Source organism: Odontomachus brunneus, unplaced genomic scaffold (genome assembly GCF_010583005.1).
Source record: "Odontomachus brunneus isolate Ranch 3 - 2012 unplaced genomic scaffold, Obru_v1 Obru_scaffold_042, whole genome shotgun sequence".
Lineage (NCBI taxonomy): Eukaryota > Metazoa > Arthropoda > Insecta > Hymenoptera > Formicidae > Odontomachus > Odontomachus brunneus.
In genome coordinates, this window is record NW_022639492.1 from 763,208 (window position 1) to 781,855 (window position 18,648).

At 38.9% G+C, this 18,648-nt stretch overlaps 1 protein-coding gene across 3 annotated transcripts in view; it reads right to left on the reverse strand.

Moving 5' to 3' along the window:
- The window catches only part of LOC116844494, a 163,320-nt gene that overhangs the window by 139,491 nt on the left and 5,181 nt on the right, over positions 1–18,648 (reverse strand). For 2 of the 3 annotated variants that reach the window (XM_032816058.1, XM_032816057.1), the window contains exon 4: positions 17,299–17,784. The exons of the other annotated variant lie outside the window; for it this stretch is intronic. The gene's annotated coding sequence lies outside the window, so the exon portion shown is untranslated. The remainder of the gene's footprint in view (positions 1–17,298; positions 17,785–18,648) is intronic. 3 annotated transcript variants of the gene reach the window in all.

Below are 18,648 nucleotides of genomic sequence, written 5' to 3' on the forward strand. Positions count from 1 at the left end.
ATATATATATATATATATATATATATATATATATATATATATCCGTTTGATTGCACTGGATTTTGTGTTAGCTATATATAACTATAAGTGCACTCAGAGAAAAAGAGATATGTTGGTGGCAACTACGTGAGATTTTCATTTAGAATTGATGTAAGATTAATAACACACATTCTGACTATAGGATTAGTAATAGAATAGCTACAGTAACAGAATAGAAAATATTATGTTACGGAGAGAATATTATAGTTTCTTTTTTCATATAAATTTCTTTCAATTTTGCTATGTATTTAGTTTCCAGGAAAAGGATCTTACAAAAATTCCCTTTATATATATAATACAAGAAGAGGGATTCTTCTAAAGATAATTTATTATATTTATTTATACTTATTTATGTATGTATTTATATTATAGTGTGTATTATATTAGACTTAATAATTACGATAATCACAAAATATATAGTTTCTCAAACTATATACATTATATGCATAATTCTGCATACAAAAGTCATGCAGTTGTCACCTGCATAATTGCCACCATTTTTCTTTTTCTCCGAGTGCGGAGGCACTGAGGGCAGTGTATCAGTATCGCGACATTGATATCTTCGCGCAAGCGATTAGAAGTTGGAGCTTTCAGGATACAGCTGACGCTTTCAGAAAACCACGTGTTATTTAAAGAGAAGTCGAAGGTATCCCGCGGTCCTCACGTAATATCTTTCGAGCTAAATTCGCGAATGACAATATTTCCCGGGGCTTGGTGAGACCAGATGCGCTCGCGCATGTATTTTAAGAGGCTCCGCGGAGAGGAAATCGGATTATCGTTCATTGCTCTTGTCCCGTCACATCGCGTGAACAATTTATTAGCATCCGCGCCAAGTCGCCGGACGTCATTCCCGCGAGCGGCCTGTCGCCGCGCAAAAATGCCCGGCCGGGGGTATCGGTCCGCGAGGAGTCGTCGGCAAATTAATCGCCCGGGCGCGTTGATTTACGGCCGTGCGTGTACTATTTTCGCGGTCTGTCGACGCGTCTTTCCGCGCGATCGGCGGCCCGCCCGCCAGCGGAGAGTGCAGCAACTGCGATGGACTCGACAACACGCGTCGTCCGAACCCGTAATTCGATCAAAGTGCCGCGCACGGCCGAACCGGCGCGCATTAATCCGTTGCTTATTTATTACTCGCCGTCTCTCGTGCCGGCCGCTCGAACTCCGTCGTCCTTCAGCAACAACGCGCCCCGCCGTCCATTATGCGCAATTGACTCGCGATTCGATGCAAGTCGCACGCCGTTAATCAATATCGCCGCGAGATCATTATGCTCCCGGCCCGAAATCGAGTGTAAAATAAAGTCACCCCGAGCCTGCATTTGCCATGCGGAACGCCATTCAAAGTTTCCACCGGCGCTTTTGCGAACATTATTCGCTCGTTTCGCAAGCACCGATACACTGAGCTTTGTAAAGCACTTTTGCTGGAGCCGATTCCTAGTAATCAATTAATTTTGACCGAGTCCAAACTGATTCACTGATTCAATGGTCTCTCAACAATCACACGAGTTATCTGAATACACACGTATATTAAAACCCTTTTACACACACTGCAGTGCCAGTTGCAAGCAGACACAACACATCTCGCGATAATGACCGCAAAAGTTGGCTCAACTTCAACTGTTACATATACGACGCTTGTCTGGCATCGCAACGGACAATCAGAAGCGTTATTGATACAGACACTATGCCACTAATGTTCCTGATAGGCGTCGTTTTTGCAATGATTGAAGTGAAGCCATCTCTTGCAATCATGGTTACGTCGAGTGTGCTAACATTGCGATAGATGTAGAAAGGCTTTCATGACTGTTGATTATTCGGTTTATATATACAGAAAGAACAACTCCATTAGTGTAACTGAATTATCTGTTACTTAGGGACCCGAACTAAAATTTATTTTCCTGTGTATTCTTTCGAAAACTTTACATATAACATCATAAGTCAAAAAAGTATTAGGTCATTCTTAGCAGAATCTTTTCGTTTACGTTACAGCTTCAAAAAAATTCTTCTCCAAAAGAATGATATTCTAATGCAAAAGAATAAAAATCCTAATTGCTATTCCTCGTAATTCCATATTCTAAGCAAAAATTTATGCCAAAAGAATATTCTTCTAATGACTATTAATAAAAAATCTACTAAATATTATTTTAACTTCTTTTTCTTTTCAAAATCAAGAGAAATTTATTTGGAGCAGAATACCTAAAAAAAGATTAGTATAATTTTTGGCCTAGTAAATATTAACACCCAAAAATATAATCTTATTTTTATATATGCCTCAAGAAGATCTATTAAGACCAAGAAAAAAATATTCTAACCTCCAAAAAAAAACTCTAGTAGCAAGGTGCTATTTCCTATAATTCTATATTTTAAGCGAAAACTTTGGCCGAAAGAGTATTCCTCTTGTAATAGACTACTAGTCGGAAATCTACTATACACAATAAAAATAATATAGTTAGCTCACAAATCTGGTTGATCCAATCTTTTACTAGAAGAAATAACTATTAAGAGCAAGACTCACGTACAGTAGGTAAAAGATGAAATTCTTCCAACTTTAAGAATATTGTACTTAGGATATTTTCTTTTGAATTTTCGAAAAATCCTTTTAGAACCATGTAGAAGGAAGAGAGAGAGAGAGAGAGAGAGAGGGGGGGGGGCAGATTCTGCTAAATATAAGATTATATTCTCTCTCAAGGAAGGCTTTATTGAAGCTTACACTGCAATAATAATTTTTGCATTTGGAACTAAAATATTTGGTGCATACGACTTGATTGGTATTACTATATTTTTACTAAAATCAAGTACATCTATTATTGAAAAAGTAAAATATATATGGTGACAATTTAAAAAATGTTTTAGTTGCAGTTACTAAATATTTATTTGATTTTAAGTAAATTTTGATTCTATTGTCCAAATTTTCGTCAGCAGAATCCTTTTTGTCAGTGCACGTGGCGTGTGACGGTCGTAACCAACGGCGGTCGGGATCTTCGCGATCGGTCGTTTCGATACGTCATTGATTATCAATTATACACGCGCGTCCATCGCGACCACGGCGCGCCGCGTCGCGTCGCATGGGTCCGCTCGAAAGATGTAATTGGCCAGATCGTTAGCCGAATCCTTGGTAATTAAGGAGGTCGATGCCTGTCGAGGATGGACGCCGGACGAGCACGGACAGGGCGTGGTTGCAGTAAACGTCATCGCCAGGGCACTAGACGTCACGGGCCACACGAGCATCACACACGCGTCACATTTGCATGATTCCGCATACGCACACCGCGCGAGCGCGCGCGCACGGACAAACGATGCACGGTTGCATTGCCGGATGCGGTGCAGTGCAATGCAATGCAATGCGATGCGGCGCGGCGCGGCGCGGCCTATCCCCCCCGGTCATCTCTCTCCCCGGGCTCGTCGAGTGCCCGCACCGGCACTCTTGCACCGAATTTTCGACGACCCTCAATGTACCAATGCGATAACTGCTCGCTGTGTTACTCGCGCCTCGTACTCGCGCGATTTCCCTGCCCCCCGAAACGAGCGCTGAAGCTGCAGCTCGCGAACGCGTATGTCCTTGTGCTTATATTCGCAGCGAGCGATACGCGGCCCCTGAAACATCCCCCTATCTGCGCGAACGATGCGTGCAGTTGCATCCCGCTCGCGACGTGTGTACGCGAACGCGTTGAGTTTATGACATGTGAGCAAGAAACAGCCTGGTGATATGCTGTACCAGACTAGAAATTGATCCCATGTTCCTGGTCAGATTAATCTCAACCAGTTATCTGATTTAGACCGTGTCTTCCGTGTATTTGGTTTCGACATTTCGTGAACATTTCAGTTCACTTCTTCAGGTTTCATGTCGCTCTGCTCTCTGAAGAAGTGAACTAAAATATTTACGAAAAGTCGAAATTAAATAAGATGCGATTCTAGATCAAGTCTAGAAAACAAATATATTGGATAACCACGAAAACCTAAAATAGCAAATCAGTTATCTGATTTGTATAAGGTGGTGTTGCGGGATTCTGATTATTAATACTTACAATTCACTATAATGGCGTAGCAGCAATTATGTGAAACATAACTACAATTCTTATTATTATTATTATTATTATTTTCATTATCATTATATTACATGTATTACCCAACTACAATTCTTCTTTTTCTTATTATTATTTTCATTATTATTATATCACATATATTACCCACCTTTTTCACACAAATCAGTAAAACTTTTAAAAATATGGAAACTTTGAAAGTTTTTTTAAATAAAAAATTTAATACAATAAAAATAAATAACTGAATACGCAATTATATTTATGTCATACAAATTTTTAATGTTTCTCTAATAATATATTACAAAATTTATATAAATTTATATAATTGATATTTTCTTTTATATTCTGACTATTTTATTACAATAATATATAATATTGTCACAAAAATAAATAAATTGATATTCTTTCATTTGTTGATATAAAAAAAAATTTATCGATGATTGAATAAGCAAAAAATCAATTTAAAGGAAAAGTTACTGTATGAAGGTCACCATATATTGAAAAAAGAATTTTGTTGCCGGAAGAAAAATTTGGTACATGAGACTAAAAAAAATGGGATCAACCAAATCTACTAATTACAACCACAAAATTTAATAGCCGCTGTGTATTTTACTTTCTCAATAATTATATGTGCTTTACATAAATACGTACTTGCACAAGTAAGAAACATATAATCCAAATCATATATGCATCAAATAGTTTAATTTCAAATACAAAACTAATTTTTCAGTATAATGGCGCGCCAGGAGTTTTATATTTCTTGCCAATTTATCCTTTGATAAACACGAAAAAACTCTAATTCAAAGACTGCACAAACCGGCCAGATTATAAAGTTTAATAACGCCCTAATTATTGATAATATTTATTATCAGCATGAATCTGATTGCTACGCTGCATTACGTGACTTATGAGGACTCGATAATATCGCCTTATGCAAACCAGACAATTGATTTGGATCAGTCTGATCAAGATCAGGGAATGGAATAGATTCCTAGTCGAGTATGATGCCATGAGCAACACGAATCCAGCGCGATCACGGTAAGAATGTGCTTGTAGCCGGTGACATTGATGCACCTCGCATGATCAACATCTCGTTAATCGAAGTCTTTCCCCTCTTTTCGACGCGGCGTGTTCGCGAAGCGACAGATAATTCTCGGGCGCTCTCATCACCGGCGCAACGTCGCCATTCGGACGACCATTAACAGGACCGTCGCAACGATGCCACGCTAATCGGTATTAATTCAATGTGTCCCTGAATACTTCACGAGAAGCGTCCTGATGAATTCCTACATCAGAGGTAATCGCGAGCGATGCATGCGTGCGTGCACGTGCGGGAGCGCACGCACACGCTAGATGGATTATCGCGGCGGATCCGATGGAAATATTTCATTTCTCTCGAGAGGGCCGGGGTACCACCGCAGCCGCTCATACAGCGGCGTGATTCGCGGCGAGGAAGTGAAGCGACGTGTCGGAGGAAATGACGTTAATGAAACCGAAAATAATCTCCCATGTGATGAAGTCCTTCGTCCCCTTTCCCCTTTTTTCCCAAGAACTCAATCACTCGGTGTCCTCGAGTTTTACAAGTCGGATTTTCGGGTATCCCGAAATATCACGCCGCAAATATATTCAGAAGGTACCAGTGTCGAGTATTAACCGATCAAAATTTTCTTTGATCAATATAACCGGCAAATTAATGAGTAAAATTAATCAATTATTACATATGTAATCACAAGTAATTTAATGAACCAACAAAAGTAATTATTAATCAACGTGTAAATCACATCAAAATTTAGTTAATAATTAATTATATTAGTTATATTTATTATATTATAATTTAGTTAATAATTAATTTCCCCATCCGATACAAATATTTGTGATTTTATACATAACGATTGATTAATTTTAATTACCGAATATTTTGCTCACAAAACATTTTCATTGATTAATCCTTCAAGTGATACATGCACGGAAAAAAATCCGTAGTGAAATATTCAATCTTTTTTATTTACTCAAACTATTGCATTGTTAACCAGCAGTAAATGCAAATTAGATATATTTCATATCTTAAAATTCTTCAAAGAAAATAATATTAAAGAAAGGAGAGAAATCTAAATATCTTAAATCATCACTGAAAAGATTAATATGTACTTGAACTGTTGTATTGTTTTTTAATTCGTAATAAATACAAATAGGATATGTTTTGTATTCTATTTTTTTAAATTCTTCAGAGTGAATAGTAATAAAAAGGAGGGAAATTCAAATATACTCATTTAAAACCTTATCCTAGAGGGGAACCGCACAATCATTTTAAATCATCCCTAAGAAAGTTAATATCCAATACTCGATATACTCGATACAAAATGTCGAATACTCGATACAAAGAGGCTCATTGTATAATTAACGAATGAATATAACTTGAAATTAAAAACAGAAAGATGAAATATTCCACGTTAGTTTTATAATAATATACAGTGGGAATTTGATTGAAAATTTCCTCTTTTCCATCACATTGTGATTCGTCGGTTCATCCCTTCGATGCGTCGCGACCGGAGGAGGGGGTAAAGAAACGCTGGCAATTTCGGAGAGAACGATCCGAAGCGTACAAATTTCACCCACAGTCATCCCCATGAGACATCCCCTGTGAGTGAGAGAGAGAGAGAGAGAGAGAGAAAGAGAGAGAGAGCTCCCTCATCGCTCGCAATAAGCGCGCATTATTATCCTTATCGGCGGCCGCGATACATCGCGGGTCAAATCCTCATCAGCGGTGCCCCGTCATCGAACAAAGACGTCCCGAGGCCGCCGCGGCGCGGGAATGTCAATACAACCCCCCGGCGCAATCGTCAGCCTCCGCGCGTCGGCATCGACGTATCCGTTTATGTCGAAGTCATCCCGGGAATCCGACCAGAACCCCTTTCTTCCTCGCCCACCACCCTCGCGATCGCCCTCGTGAAACACGAAGACGGTTGCCTGCCAATCTCAATTGAATAAGCTCTCAGCCCAACGGAATGCCGTTTCTTTTTCTAAATCACCATCCTACTTACGGCCGAAACGAGGAGAGAGAGAGTGGAAGAAGATGCGAGGTACCAAACAGAGGATGTTAGCTCCCCGAGCGACGTTGGTTATAAGATAACAATCGCGAGCGCGTATTTTCCAGCAGATCTCGCCTCGCGTATTTGAGCGACGTCTCGCCGGATCTCGAGCCGATCGAAATTACACCCCTTGCCACCCCCGCCGGTGGTAATCGACTGCGCGGCAGGGGAAAGAACGGAAAGCTACCCCGTCGCGAGTCGATGACACGAAATCGCCAAGTGCTCGCCATTGTTTTCACAAGAGCAGAAGACAAGGCAGGGGGTGGTAGCAGCAGCAGCAGCAACCCCTCGCGGTATCGGTTCGCCGCGCTCTTCTCGCGAAAGCGACGCTCTCGTGAGAGACAGAGAGAGAGAGAGAGAGAAAAGAGAGTGGTGGCGGATGGCCGCCGCTGAATGAAGACGGCAAGAGAGTCGCGCGGTCCGACTTTTTAATATCCAGGGATGATCTGCAACCGCGGTGCGCTGCGTCAGCCGCTGTCATTGTTATACGCCCGGACCTCTTCAGCGCAATGACAATCTCCCGGGTTTTATTCTCCGGAGCGAGAACAGGCACCCTGCCTCCCGCCGCAAGTATTACCGTGCCGTGCCCTGCCGTCCCTCCCCTTCCCTCCTACTGCGTAGATCGCCCGGCTCTTCAGCGACTTCCCTTCACGACGAAGTCCTCGACTTCTTCTTCGTTTGCTCGGGCAACAAGTCCGCGTCCGCAAGCAGCCACATCGACGGTTATCGTCGTGGCTCTCGAGTCGCCCACGTGCGGACTCTCTTCCCCGGGATAATTGCTCGGAAAGTGACTTCCTCCGCGTTCTCTACGGCCCGATTCCCCGCGAGTCGCGCTCTGTCCTTGTAATGATACGCAATCATAGCGTCCTCGAGGGAGTAAGATTTCTTACCCCGTAAAGGTCCGATATGTCATTGGTTTTAATGCGTTACTCATAACTAGATCACGGTTCTGGAGCCTTAATAAATGTTATATGATAGTACTATCTTTCTTTCATCCTCCCTCTCCCTCTCTCTCTCTCTGTTTCTCTCTCCAGTAATCTAATCTGAAAAAAGATGAATCAAATTGTGCGCGACACTTGACTAGAAGCCCTATTTCTGTGATATCTATTCTGGTGATATTTCACATTTGCTCTCGCAACGTTCAATCTTCTTTTAGCTATGCCTCATCTCAGTCAGACTCATCCTACTATTTCAATATTAAGGGCGACGCGTGTAAAAGGGATCTGCCTTCCAGACAGTAGGAATGGTCAGGCACGTGAAAACAAAAACTTTCCGCGCGACGGGACGCGTTCGTTCCGCAAGACGTCGCGAAAACGAATATAGATACCGCTCCGGGGGGCGTCGAGGTAGGCGACGGCCTTGGCGAAAGAAGCGGAGGACGCCCGGCGACGTTGCGGTGAGTCGCGCGATCGCCTTTCGCGTAGCTCTCTCCTGCCTTGGAAGTCATAACGTGGATAGACGCGCATCCGAGCGATCCTTCATGCGCTCCATATGGCTGGGTGTGGAGAACGTGTGCGTGGGTGCGTGAGTGCGTTCGTTTGTATTGCGCTCGCCACACCGCCACATCGCCGTCGCCGCCGCCGCCTTCACTCCCACGGGAGCGGGTAATAGATTTATTGGACACCCGGTACGTGGGATATAGATATGGATGTTATAGGCGCTCGAGTTAGAGATACAACCCGCACTCTCTCTCCGGCGTGCCGCTGCCACAGCCACCCTTGGCAAATACGAATGGCACATCTAACTTTATGAAACACACACTCGCCCCTGCCCTACACCGCCTCCCAGAACCCCGTGGACAACGCGAGTCGCGGGCCCCCTCGTTTGCCCGTGAACCGCCGCAAAACAGCCCCGATTCCGAGTAACCTGAGGTTGCGATCTGCAATCTCGAGCTTGCATCCAACCTCGCGGATTTATCGTGTTGTGGTCGACTTGCAACGCGTCAAATGCGAGTCGCGATGTTTTCTGATTTTGGATTTTAGGTTTTCACAACTTTTCTGAGATCTTTAGCGTGCGATGACAAATGAAACCTGTGTTATTGTTTCCATGTCAATTGCTCAAGAACACTAAAAAAAGACTCTAATTGCAATGTGCTACTTCCTGTAACCTTCCTATATTCTAAGCGAAAACTTTCACCAAAAGAGTGTTTCTTTTAATAAAATAGATCATTAATCAGAAATTTACTAAATATTAATTTTTTTCTTTGAATCAAGGAAAATATATTTATTTAAAACAAAATATACTGATTTATTTTTTTATAAATAAAATAAAAGTATAACATATAATAGAATAAAAAAAGGAGAATAAAAAGATTTTGACTGTAGATAAAAGACGATATTTCTTTTAACTTTATGAATATTATGCTTAGAATATTTTCCTTTTGATTCCAGAAAAATATTCTAGAATATTCAATTTTTTTATATACAGTCAAAATCTTTTTATCCTCCTTTTTTTATTTTATTGCATATGTTATAATTTATCTTACTTATAAAAAAGATGTAAATCAGTATATTCTACATCAAGTAAACATATTCTTCCTGAAAAGCTGGGGCTACATGTCCTATATTTTAGAATATTGAAGTTACAACTTCTCAGATAACTAATGTACAAACATGATAGAAAGTCTTTTTCTATTTGTTAATGGCCGCTACGGTTAATCGTATATCGTAACCGTTTGTTTTGTAATAACCAACATATAGACGTGTAGCAACATATCCATCTCGTCCTAGTACCAGGTTCAATTGCCCAATAATTGCAGAAGGTAAGAAGGCCACATATAAACTATGTATTCTGATTAGTAGTTCCGGGGTCTCCGCCAGAGACTTCTAGCAACTCTAAATTATGAGTCAACTTAACCTCATTCGCCCATATGCTCGATTTCAATTATTTTATGAATGAACATTGCTTTTATTATCTGAAACAAAGTATTATACACTTGCAAGAAACTTTATCCTAACTATTAACATGTCGCCTAACTTTATTCACTCACGATGGAGATTATTAAATTTACTATTAATATAAAATATATCGAAGGGCTCAAAAATTTACTTTGCTACTATTAAACCAGTTTTTGCCAATTTTTAACTGTAATGTTATTTCAATTTTAATGAAACGCAGGAAAAAGTATCTATGTTCTAAAAGAATTTCGCGATTTTGTATCCACTGTTCCTCTCAAGATAAATTCTAAAGAAAACACACGAATAACATACTCCCGAGGTCACCTAAACTCAGTCTCCTATATATAAAAGAATTCCTCTAAGGATGAGATTCTTATTCTTTTTGAGTAAGAAAATATTGTTCACGACTCGCGGAAAACGGCGCATTTAGCGTGGACATCCAAAAAGGAGGCACATTCGATCGTGCAAATTCGACACCTCGAACAAGTGTTTTGCGACTACGTGGCGGCGGTTCGTTTCGGAAATTAGAAACGTTATCTGGCTTTCTCATCCGCCCTATCGTTCTCCTCATAACCATCGCCGCGAGTGCGGACCAAGCTTTACGAGTGTCGCATTCGTACTTGCGGAGGCCCGTGTGTTCTATTAACGGCGCTGGAACTATCATACAATCGGCCGATGAACCTTCATTTGGCGAAACTGTTATTGTGTCCCCTTGGCTAAACGCTTTCGAGGGTCCATAATTCCTGGAGATGTTAACGGCTTGTGAGTAATCGCGGACGTGATCGAATACGCCGCTTATCTCTCGCTGCGAGTTAAGAACTATCGAATGTATGCCTCGAAACTTTTGGATTTCTAAGAAGCTCGCGATTTTCGATTGTGCGCGATTAATAATATAATGATTAGTTATAATTATAATAATAACAATTATTGATCTGGCTTCCGAGTTAGGAAGCGTTTTTTATAGATTTGTTTCCGACGTTTCGTGAACATTCCTGTCCACTTCTTCAAGAGGCTTCTTCAGTAGAAAGACGATCTGAGACTCAGTTCTTCTTCTGAAGAAGTCTCCTGAAGAAGTGGACTGAAATGTTCACGAAACGTCGGAAACAAATACATGAAGAACGCACCACCAACCCGAGAGTCAGATCAAGTATTTCACCCTATATCGCAGAAGTCTAAAACATGAGTGTAATAATAATTAATAATACAACGACGATATTTAATAATGTCGAGAGAATGCTCTCGGAAGTGTAAAAACCATTGTTCCTATCCAGACAATATAATGTCTAAAATCGGGACATAAGATGTCTTAAAGATCATCTTTAAAGTGTCTTTCAAACAATTTACGTATAAATGTCTTTAAGGCGTCTTAAAGATTATCTTTAAGACGTCTTATGTCCCGATTTTAGACATTATGTTATCTGGGTACATCCAAAAAATGTATAATTAAATTTAAGAAGATATAATCCTATTTTTATATATGGCCTTAAAAGAGAAAGAAAGAGAGAGAAAGAGAGAGAGAGAGAGAGAGAGAGAGAGAGAGAGAGAAAGGAAGGGAAGGAGAGAGAACTCTTCTAAAATCAAAACATAAATATTGTAACATCCAAAAGAAGAACTTTAGTTGCAAGATATTATGTTCTGTAATTCCATATTCTAAACGAAAACTTTTATTTAAAAGAGAATTCCTTTTCTATTTGAATCGAAAATATAATAGATATTACTCCAACGTTTTTTCCTTTTAAATCAAAAGAAATATATTTACTTGAAGCAAAATGTCCTTTTAGCAGAAGAAATTTCTATTAAGAACAAGACTTGTACTGTCAATTAAGAATAAAATTCCTTTAACTTTAAAAACTTAAAAATTGTGAATATTTAAAATATTTTCCTTTTAGTTTTAGAAGAATTATCTTGAGGTCGTATAGAGATTATCCTTTAAGAATAAGATTATAATTTATAGGATGTGTGTGATACCTAAAGAAAGAACTCTAATTTCAAGTGAACTATTGATCGAAAATCTATTAAATATTATTCTATCTTTCCTTTTGAATCAAGGGAAATATATTTATTTAAGGCGGAATGTCCTTTATTAGGAGAAATTTCTATACTGAGAGAAAAAATATCTAAAGTAAATATTTACTATCTTTTTATATACTTCTATTAAGAATTTTTACTTCTAGTATCTATTTTCATTAAGAACAAGATTTTTATTGTAAATAAAAGACGAAATTCTTTTAAAATTATTGTGCTTCCAATTATTTTCATTTTAATTTTAGAAAAATTCTCTTAAAGAAAAGAGAAAGAAATATTCTCTAAATTCTCATATACTAAAGAAATTCCGCTAAAAATGAGATTATATTTTCTGGGCAGAGCAAATTGTATTATTGACAGTAAAGAATTGGAAATGCATACACGAGCACGTTCAGCTCTAACTCCGGGGGTGTATACTCAATAACTCACGGGCGATAAGTAGAGCTCGTACACGCGCGGGAATAAATAGCAAGTGCGAATATATTCACGCTCTCTCGCGTACCTGCCGCGCATATTCTCCGACGCGCGAATTTTCGCCGTGCACTTCGGCACGCGCGTGCGCGCACTTATAAACTCGCGGCCTAAAAGTCAAGTGCACGCTGAAATATTTACGAACGCCCGGGACACCGATAGATAGCCGCGCGATTCCAGATTTACGCGCCGATAAGAGAGAAACCGGCGGATGGATTTCCCTATAAAGCTCCTGTGATTAAGCAATCCCCGATGATCCTGCAGGCGAGGAAGCCTGAATGAAAAGGCACGGGTGTTCCGAATTAAAATTTACATTTACACGTGCTCCAGTGACTTTCGCTCACGTTCAACTTTCGGTGGCCTCGGCACAAAACAAAATCCACGAAGTGACGGATTCACTCCGCTCGTGAATTCGCCTTCGTACGCGCTCTTATTTACGTGGAGCCGCGTACATGCGCGCGTGTGTTCGTGCACAGCATCCCGTGCGTACGCGGCTACCTCGCGCATGTGTTGGTCCGCGAAGGGGCTAAGGGGAAGGGTGTGTTGAAAGGGCTGGTTTTGATTAGCTCTGTGTAGACAATACCCACCCTCTGATACCACTGTGATTCTCTCGTTACCTCCGTCTTCCTCCTCTCTCTCTCTCTCTCTCTTTCTCGCGATCACCACTCTCGACTCCACGCTATTCTGTCTCTCTCTCTCTCTCTCTCTCTCTCTCTCTCTATCGCGCTGCACTATTCCTCCCATCCCATCCGCCTCCGTTCCCCGCGTCGCCCAGCGACTCGCCTCGGCTTCGCCTTCTCCGCAGCGAACGCAGCAGCCACTTTGTACGCCGACTGTTTTGTGTCTGATGAACAATGGGCCTGCACCACTGACGGTGCACCACCACACCGCCAACAACATCGCCGACACCGGCAGAGCGTCATCATCGCTGCCGCGCGCATAGCGATGGCCTCGATCCAATTGGCGAGCTCTGTTTTTCGATAGACTCGATAGGGGAGAGAAAGAGAGAAGCTGAGAGTATTCGACATGCATTAGAAGTTTATTCCGACGTTTAGTGACGCGTGCCCGTCGGTGTTGCGAATCAATTCTCCGCGAATTTTTATGATATCGATGATTCTATTCCCTGAAGAATAAATACCTCGTGAAACAAAGCGTCTAGGATAGAATTGTTAATATAACGTCCCTGCTGCATATTTGCATACAATGATAGGCATTAAACAATTAAAATTTTCATCTGATTAAAATAATCTTTGCAAATTGAGAATCAAAATTAATTAATCGTTATATGTAAGATCACAAATGATTTTTTCAATTGATGAAATTAATTATTAATCAAACTTTGATGTGATTAATTATACGCTGATTAATAATTAATATCTTCAATCGATTAAACTATTCGTGATTACATGTGTGACAATTTATTAATTTTGATTATTAATCTGTTGATTATTTTGATCAAAGAATATTTTTTACAATTGATTAGTGTCTGCTAATAAGAATAAGAAACAGATGAAAAAGTCAGTTGTAGGAGCAGAAAGATTCCTGTAAGAGATTTCTACTAATGTTGAATATTAATTGGTTAAAATGTTGTTTGATTAAAATAATCGGCAAATCTATAATCAAATTAATCAATTGTCGTATACAAAATCATAAATAATTTCATCAATCGATAAAATTAATTATTTATCGAACTTTGACGTAATCCTATGCTAATTAATTTTATCAATATTTTTCACTAACTAATTAGTGTATAATTTATATTATAGACACTAATAAATTTCACTAATTGATTGAATTATTCATGATTACAAATATGACGGTTGATTATAATTCTGATTATCGATTTGACGATTATTTCAGTCAAAAAACACTTCAAGCGATTTACGCCCAACGCTGCACTGCGACCGTTAAATGCGCGTCGCAGTTAAATACGAGCATATTTTGCGAAATTATTTCTGAATCGTACATTCAATCGCATGGCACAGAAGAGAGCAGGCACAAACGGCACAAACGGGAGCAGGCTGGCCGCGTTAAAATATCGCGAGTCGTCCGCCGAGCCGCGCGTCTCGCGATAACTACTTTCCCCGTTCGCGTAGCGAGCAACAGTGAGATCGCGGGCCGTCGGTCTGAATGTTTCGGCAACTTCGCGAGGTCGTTTCCTTCCGGGGGATACGTGGCGCCAGAAACGGAGATCTAATCGCCCTCGCAACGCTACACGACCGTAACGCGGTATTGTGCGACGTTTTCGACGGCTGACGCTAAGTGTCGCACGCGCTCACGCGATATTGTATTTCGCGAAAGTACATTGTGCGCTCGCCTGCGAAACTTGCTGCTTTCAAGTTTGGCTATCAATGCGCACCTCGCGAGAGAGCGTATTTACGCGGGGCGAGGGGCAGGTGGGAAGGGCGGAACGCCGCGGCGGTTTGACATCCCTTTCGTCGATTCGACGCAGGTTGCGCGAATTTATTCGCGCGCCCGCGGCGAAGTCTTAAGTCAATTATTCAGTTAGTCGATTGTTCGTCCCTCCCGCATTGATTTCGCGCGTCTTGATTCAATTCTTCGAGCTATTGTGTCGGCACGATTCACTGATGAATTTAATAACTTTGTCGTACGCAAGGCGAAGTAACTTCACGCGCCAATAGCGTTAACCAAACAGAGTCATGGTAACTGAGTGGGTTATTGCCGCTTCTTCGACAGATCTTAAATCGTTCTCTCCCGAATCACGTATTTCGCGTCGTTTCATGATTTCACGCAAAACGCTAGAAGTCAGAACATCTAGATACTCGCCTAGTTACTTGTTGCATTACTTGAAGAGACATAAATTATGCACAGAGAAAAGAGACATTTTTGTTTAGAAAACAAGGATTTCTTGAATTTTTATTTTTGATATCAATCTTCAAATGAAGTTGCATGATATTAAACGAAGATAAGTCACAGTTGCAAGAATATACTTTATATGTTTTAACGAAGGACTTTCAATCTGTGCTCTCTTGTTATTTAAAAATCATTTTTATTAATGGAAAGCACGAAACACTAGATTGAAAATATAATAGTTTTAAGTATGTGTGTGTGTGTGTGTGTGTATGCGTGTGTTATGTCCTAGATTCTCCTATATCCACTTAAAACTGATATACTAAAATTAATATCATTGTTTCATATATAAGCAATAAAATAACTTCGTTAGAAGAATTTTGTCATCTTGAATAAATTATTAATTAAATTAATTATTTTAAATTATTTATTATTTTTAATTATCTTTTATTATCTCTAATTATTTTAAATTATTTAATTTAATTATCTGTTGAATATAAAACGTATTGATGCAGCTGTAATCTTATTTGAAAATTGAACATGTCAAAAACAAAGATACTTTCCAAGAGAATTTCTTTCTTCTGTGTACGCAATAAGTTAAATGAAAATTCATACCATTCGATATTATGTGGATTATCCGGGTAATCCGCATACGCGGACTAGAATAAGCGGATAATATTCCATATATATTATATGAGTATTAAATTGTGTTGAAAATGTTATCAAGAAATCATAATATCATTAAATATCAAAAATATAAAAACCTTAAAAATATAAAATATAAAATCATAATATCATAAAATTTTATCAAATATATAATCATAATAAAAAAAAATATATATAATTGCAATATCATAAAATATTATCATGTATATAATCATATCATATATATCACTCGAGTCGAAATTTAGATTCTACATTAACATATTGACTGATTTGCATTATTTCAAAGTTCAATTAAAGTCTAAGCCACTAAAAATACAATAAATAAATGCCATTTGCGTTGAATATGTATATTAGATAGTTTCATCGACTCATATATTGAATTATCGTTATTTTATATGTAATTTTCCTTATGTTTATGTGTCAATTAAATAAAATGCAACAATATAGTAATGTTAGTCACCGATGACTAACCCCCAAGACAGTCAGTATATTCAAGACAATGTGGGAAAAAATATTGAAAAAAGTGTGTATGTGTGTCGTCATGAAATTTTTAATCAAATTTAAAAATTGAAAAAGAATAAGAAAGAAAGAATTATAAATACAAAGATAGCAGTTGTATATTAGTACCGATGTAGATTTAAATTTGGATTCAATGCAATATTAAGCAGAAATAAAAAAAAGGCATTGGCAGATTCGAACAGAACCTACAGCCCAAGGAACATTATTGGAAGAGCAGACAACTGCTGAGACATGGTAGATTCTAAATTTTGGCTCGAGTAATGTCATATCATGATCACAAATGTTATAAGGGCAATAATATTGGGCAGTCAAAACATTTGGTACATTTCTTACCGGGATTAACTCAATTGCATTGCAATGAAATAAAATCAACCAAATTATCAATTATCGTTGTTTATAACCCTTTGGGAACGTTTAATGCATAGATATTGTCTGCATTGTTCTCTGTATTATTTGTATACTTATCAATAATCTATTTTTTTTTTAATTGCACCGAAGTTTTGAATGATCAACTCGATATATACTTCAAAAGCCCTTATTCTTTAAGTTGGAGATTAATGCGATTTCTACTCATGCATTATGCAGAATAGAGTGCTTCAAAAAAGTATTAACGCATATATCGGGAATTTACTTAAAAGAAACTGATACTTATATGGAAAAAAAGTTACTTCTGTATAATCGTTAACACTTTTCTTGAAGTACTCTGTATAATAATACTTTGTAAGCGTTGGATGTAGCACTCACCAATTAGCGTTGAAATCTATCGACGTCCCGCGACGTTTAGAACCAACAAGTCCGTAACATCTCAAATCCACCAGTCAAGTCTAGCCAGATCCATCGATGAAGGTCGTTGCTCTGCCGGTTGTTGATTGCACTTCACTTCACTATGTTCGCGACGCGACTGATGTTCACACTTTAATAACTATAGCGAACGTAATTGTATCAACGGAATGCTGCAACTTGTGTCGGAACAAGATTTACGAATTTGATCAGCGAAACGCGAAAGTGAAATCGACATATACAAGTCTGTTAAATAAGTGTCTTTTACGATATGACACTTCCCGATACTTGGAAACATTCGTGACTCGCGAATAAAAACAATGCGACCTTAAAGATGCGATCGCAATAATGGCGTAAAAGATTAACGCCATGTAGCATTCCTTTTGTGAAGACAGCTCCGCAATATTTCTGCGGAGACTATACCGGCTATTTGCGCAGTTTACTTTCAAACTGATAATTCGGTGAAGTTCCATTAACACATAACGTTCCACATAACGAAAGATTTTGTATTTCGAAGGAGAACGCTGCGCGAGCAAAGCAACACAAGAGAGTCGCGACGCAAACGTAAACATAAATATTACGATAAATCATGGCGATATCGTGAAATTTTTCGCGGCCCGATATATCTCGAAATCTCGTAAACACTCGCGAACAAAACTGCGATCTTAACGCGATGATAGCGTAAACAATCAACGCCATACAAGATTATTCACGAAGTCTGTTTTCGGATCAATAATGCGGAGAGAGCGGCGAAGTTTAATGTAATGGAAGACTTTCTATTTTGAAGAACCGTTGTACGCGAATAAAGCAAGCAGAATCGCGACGCAAATGTATACATAAACGATTAAAAACTGCAAAATGTGAAGATCGTAATAATAACAGTCGCATAAACAAACAAAATATATAATTAGCTAGTTGAATTTTTTTTAATTTAATAATTGCTTTAATAATCGTATGTTATCGTATCACGCGTAATCATCGGAAATTTCATCCGTGAATACATGCGTGAAGAATGTAGAAGATTACGGTCGCGAACTACGCGAATTATTTATCAGAAACGAAGTGATCGCAAATTTCGCTCATTCTGATGCGTAATTCTAATGCGCATCGAGAGACGCAGTGACTCGCGTCAAATATATAATATAATAACAATTACAAAACATACAATTACATATTGCTCGAAACAATTAGAGGATCGCAATGAATTAATAGTTCTGTTGAATGATTTTCTAGCTTGAACCAAATATAAAAATGAACAACTGGAACGTGTATATATATATATATATATATATATATATATATATATATATATAT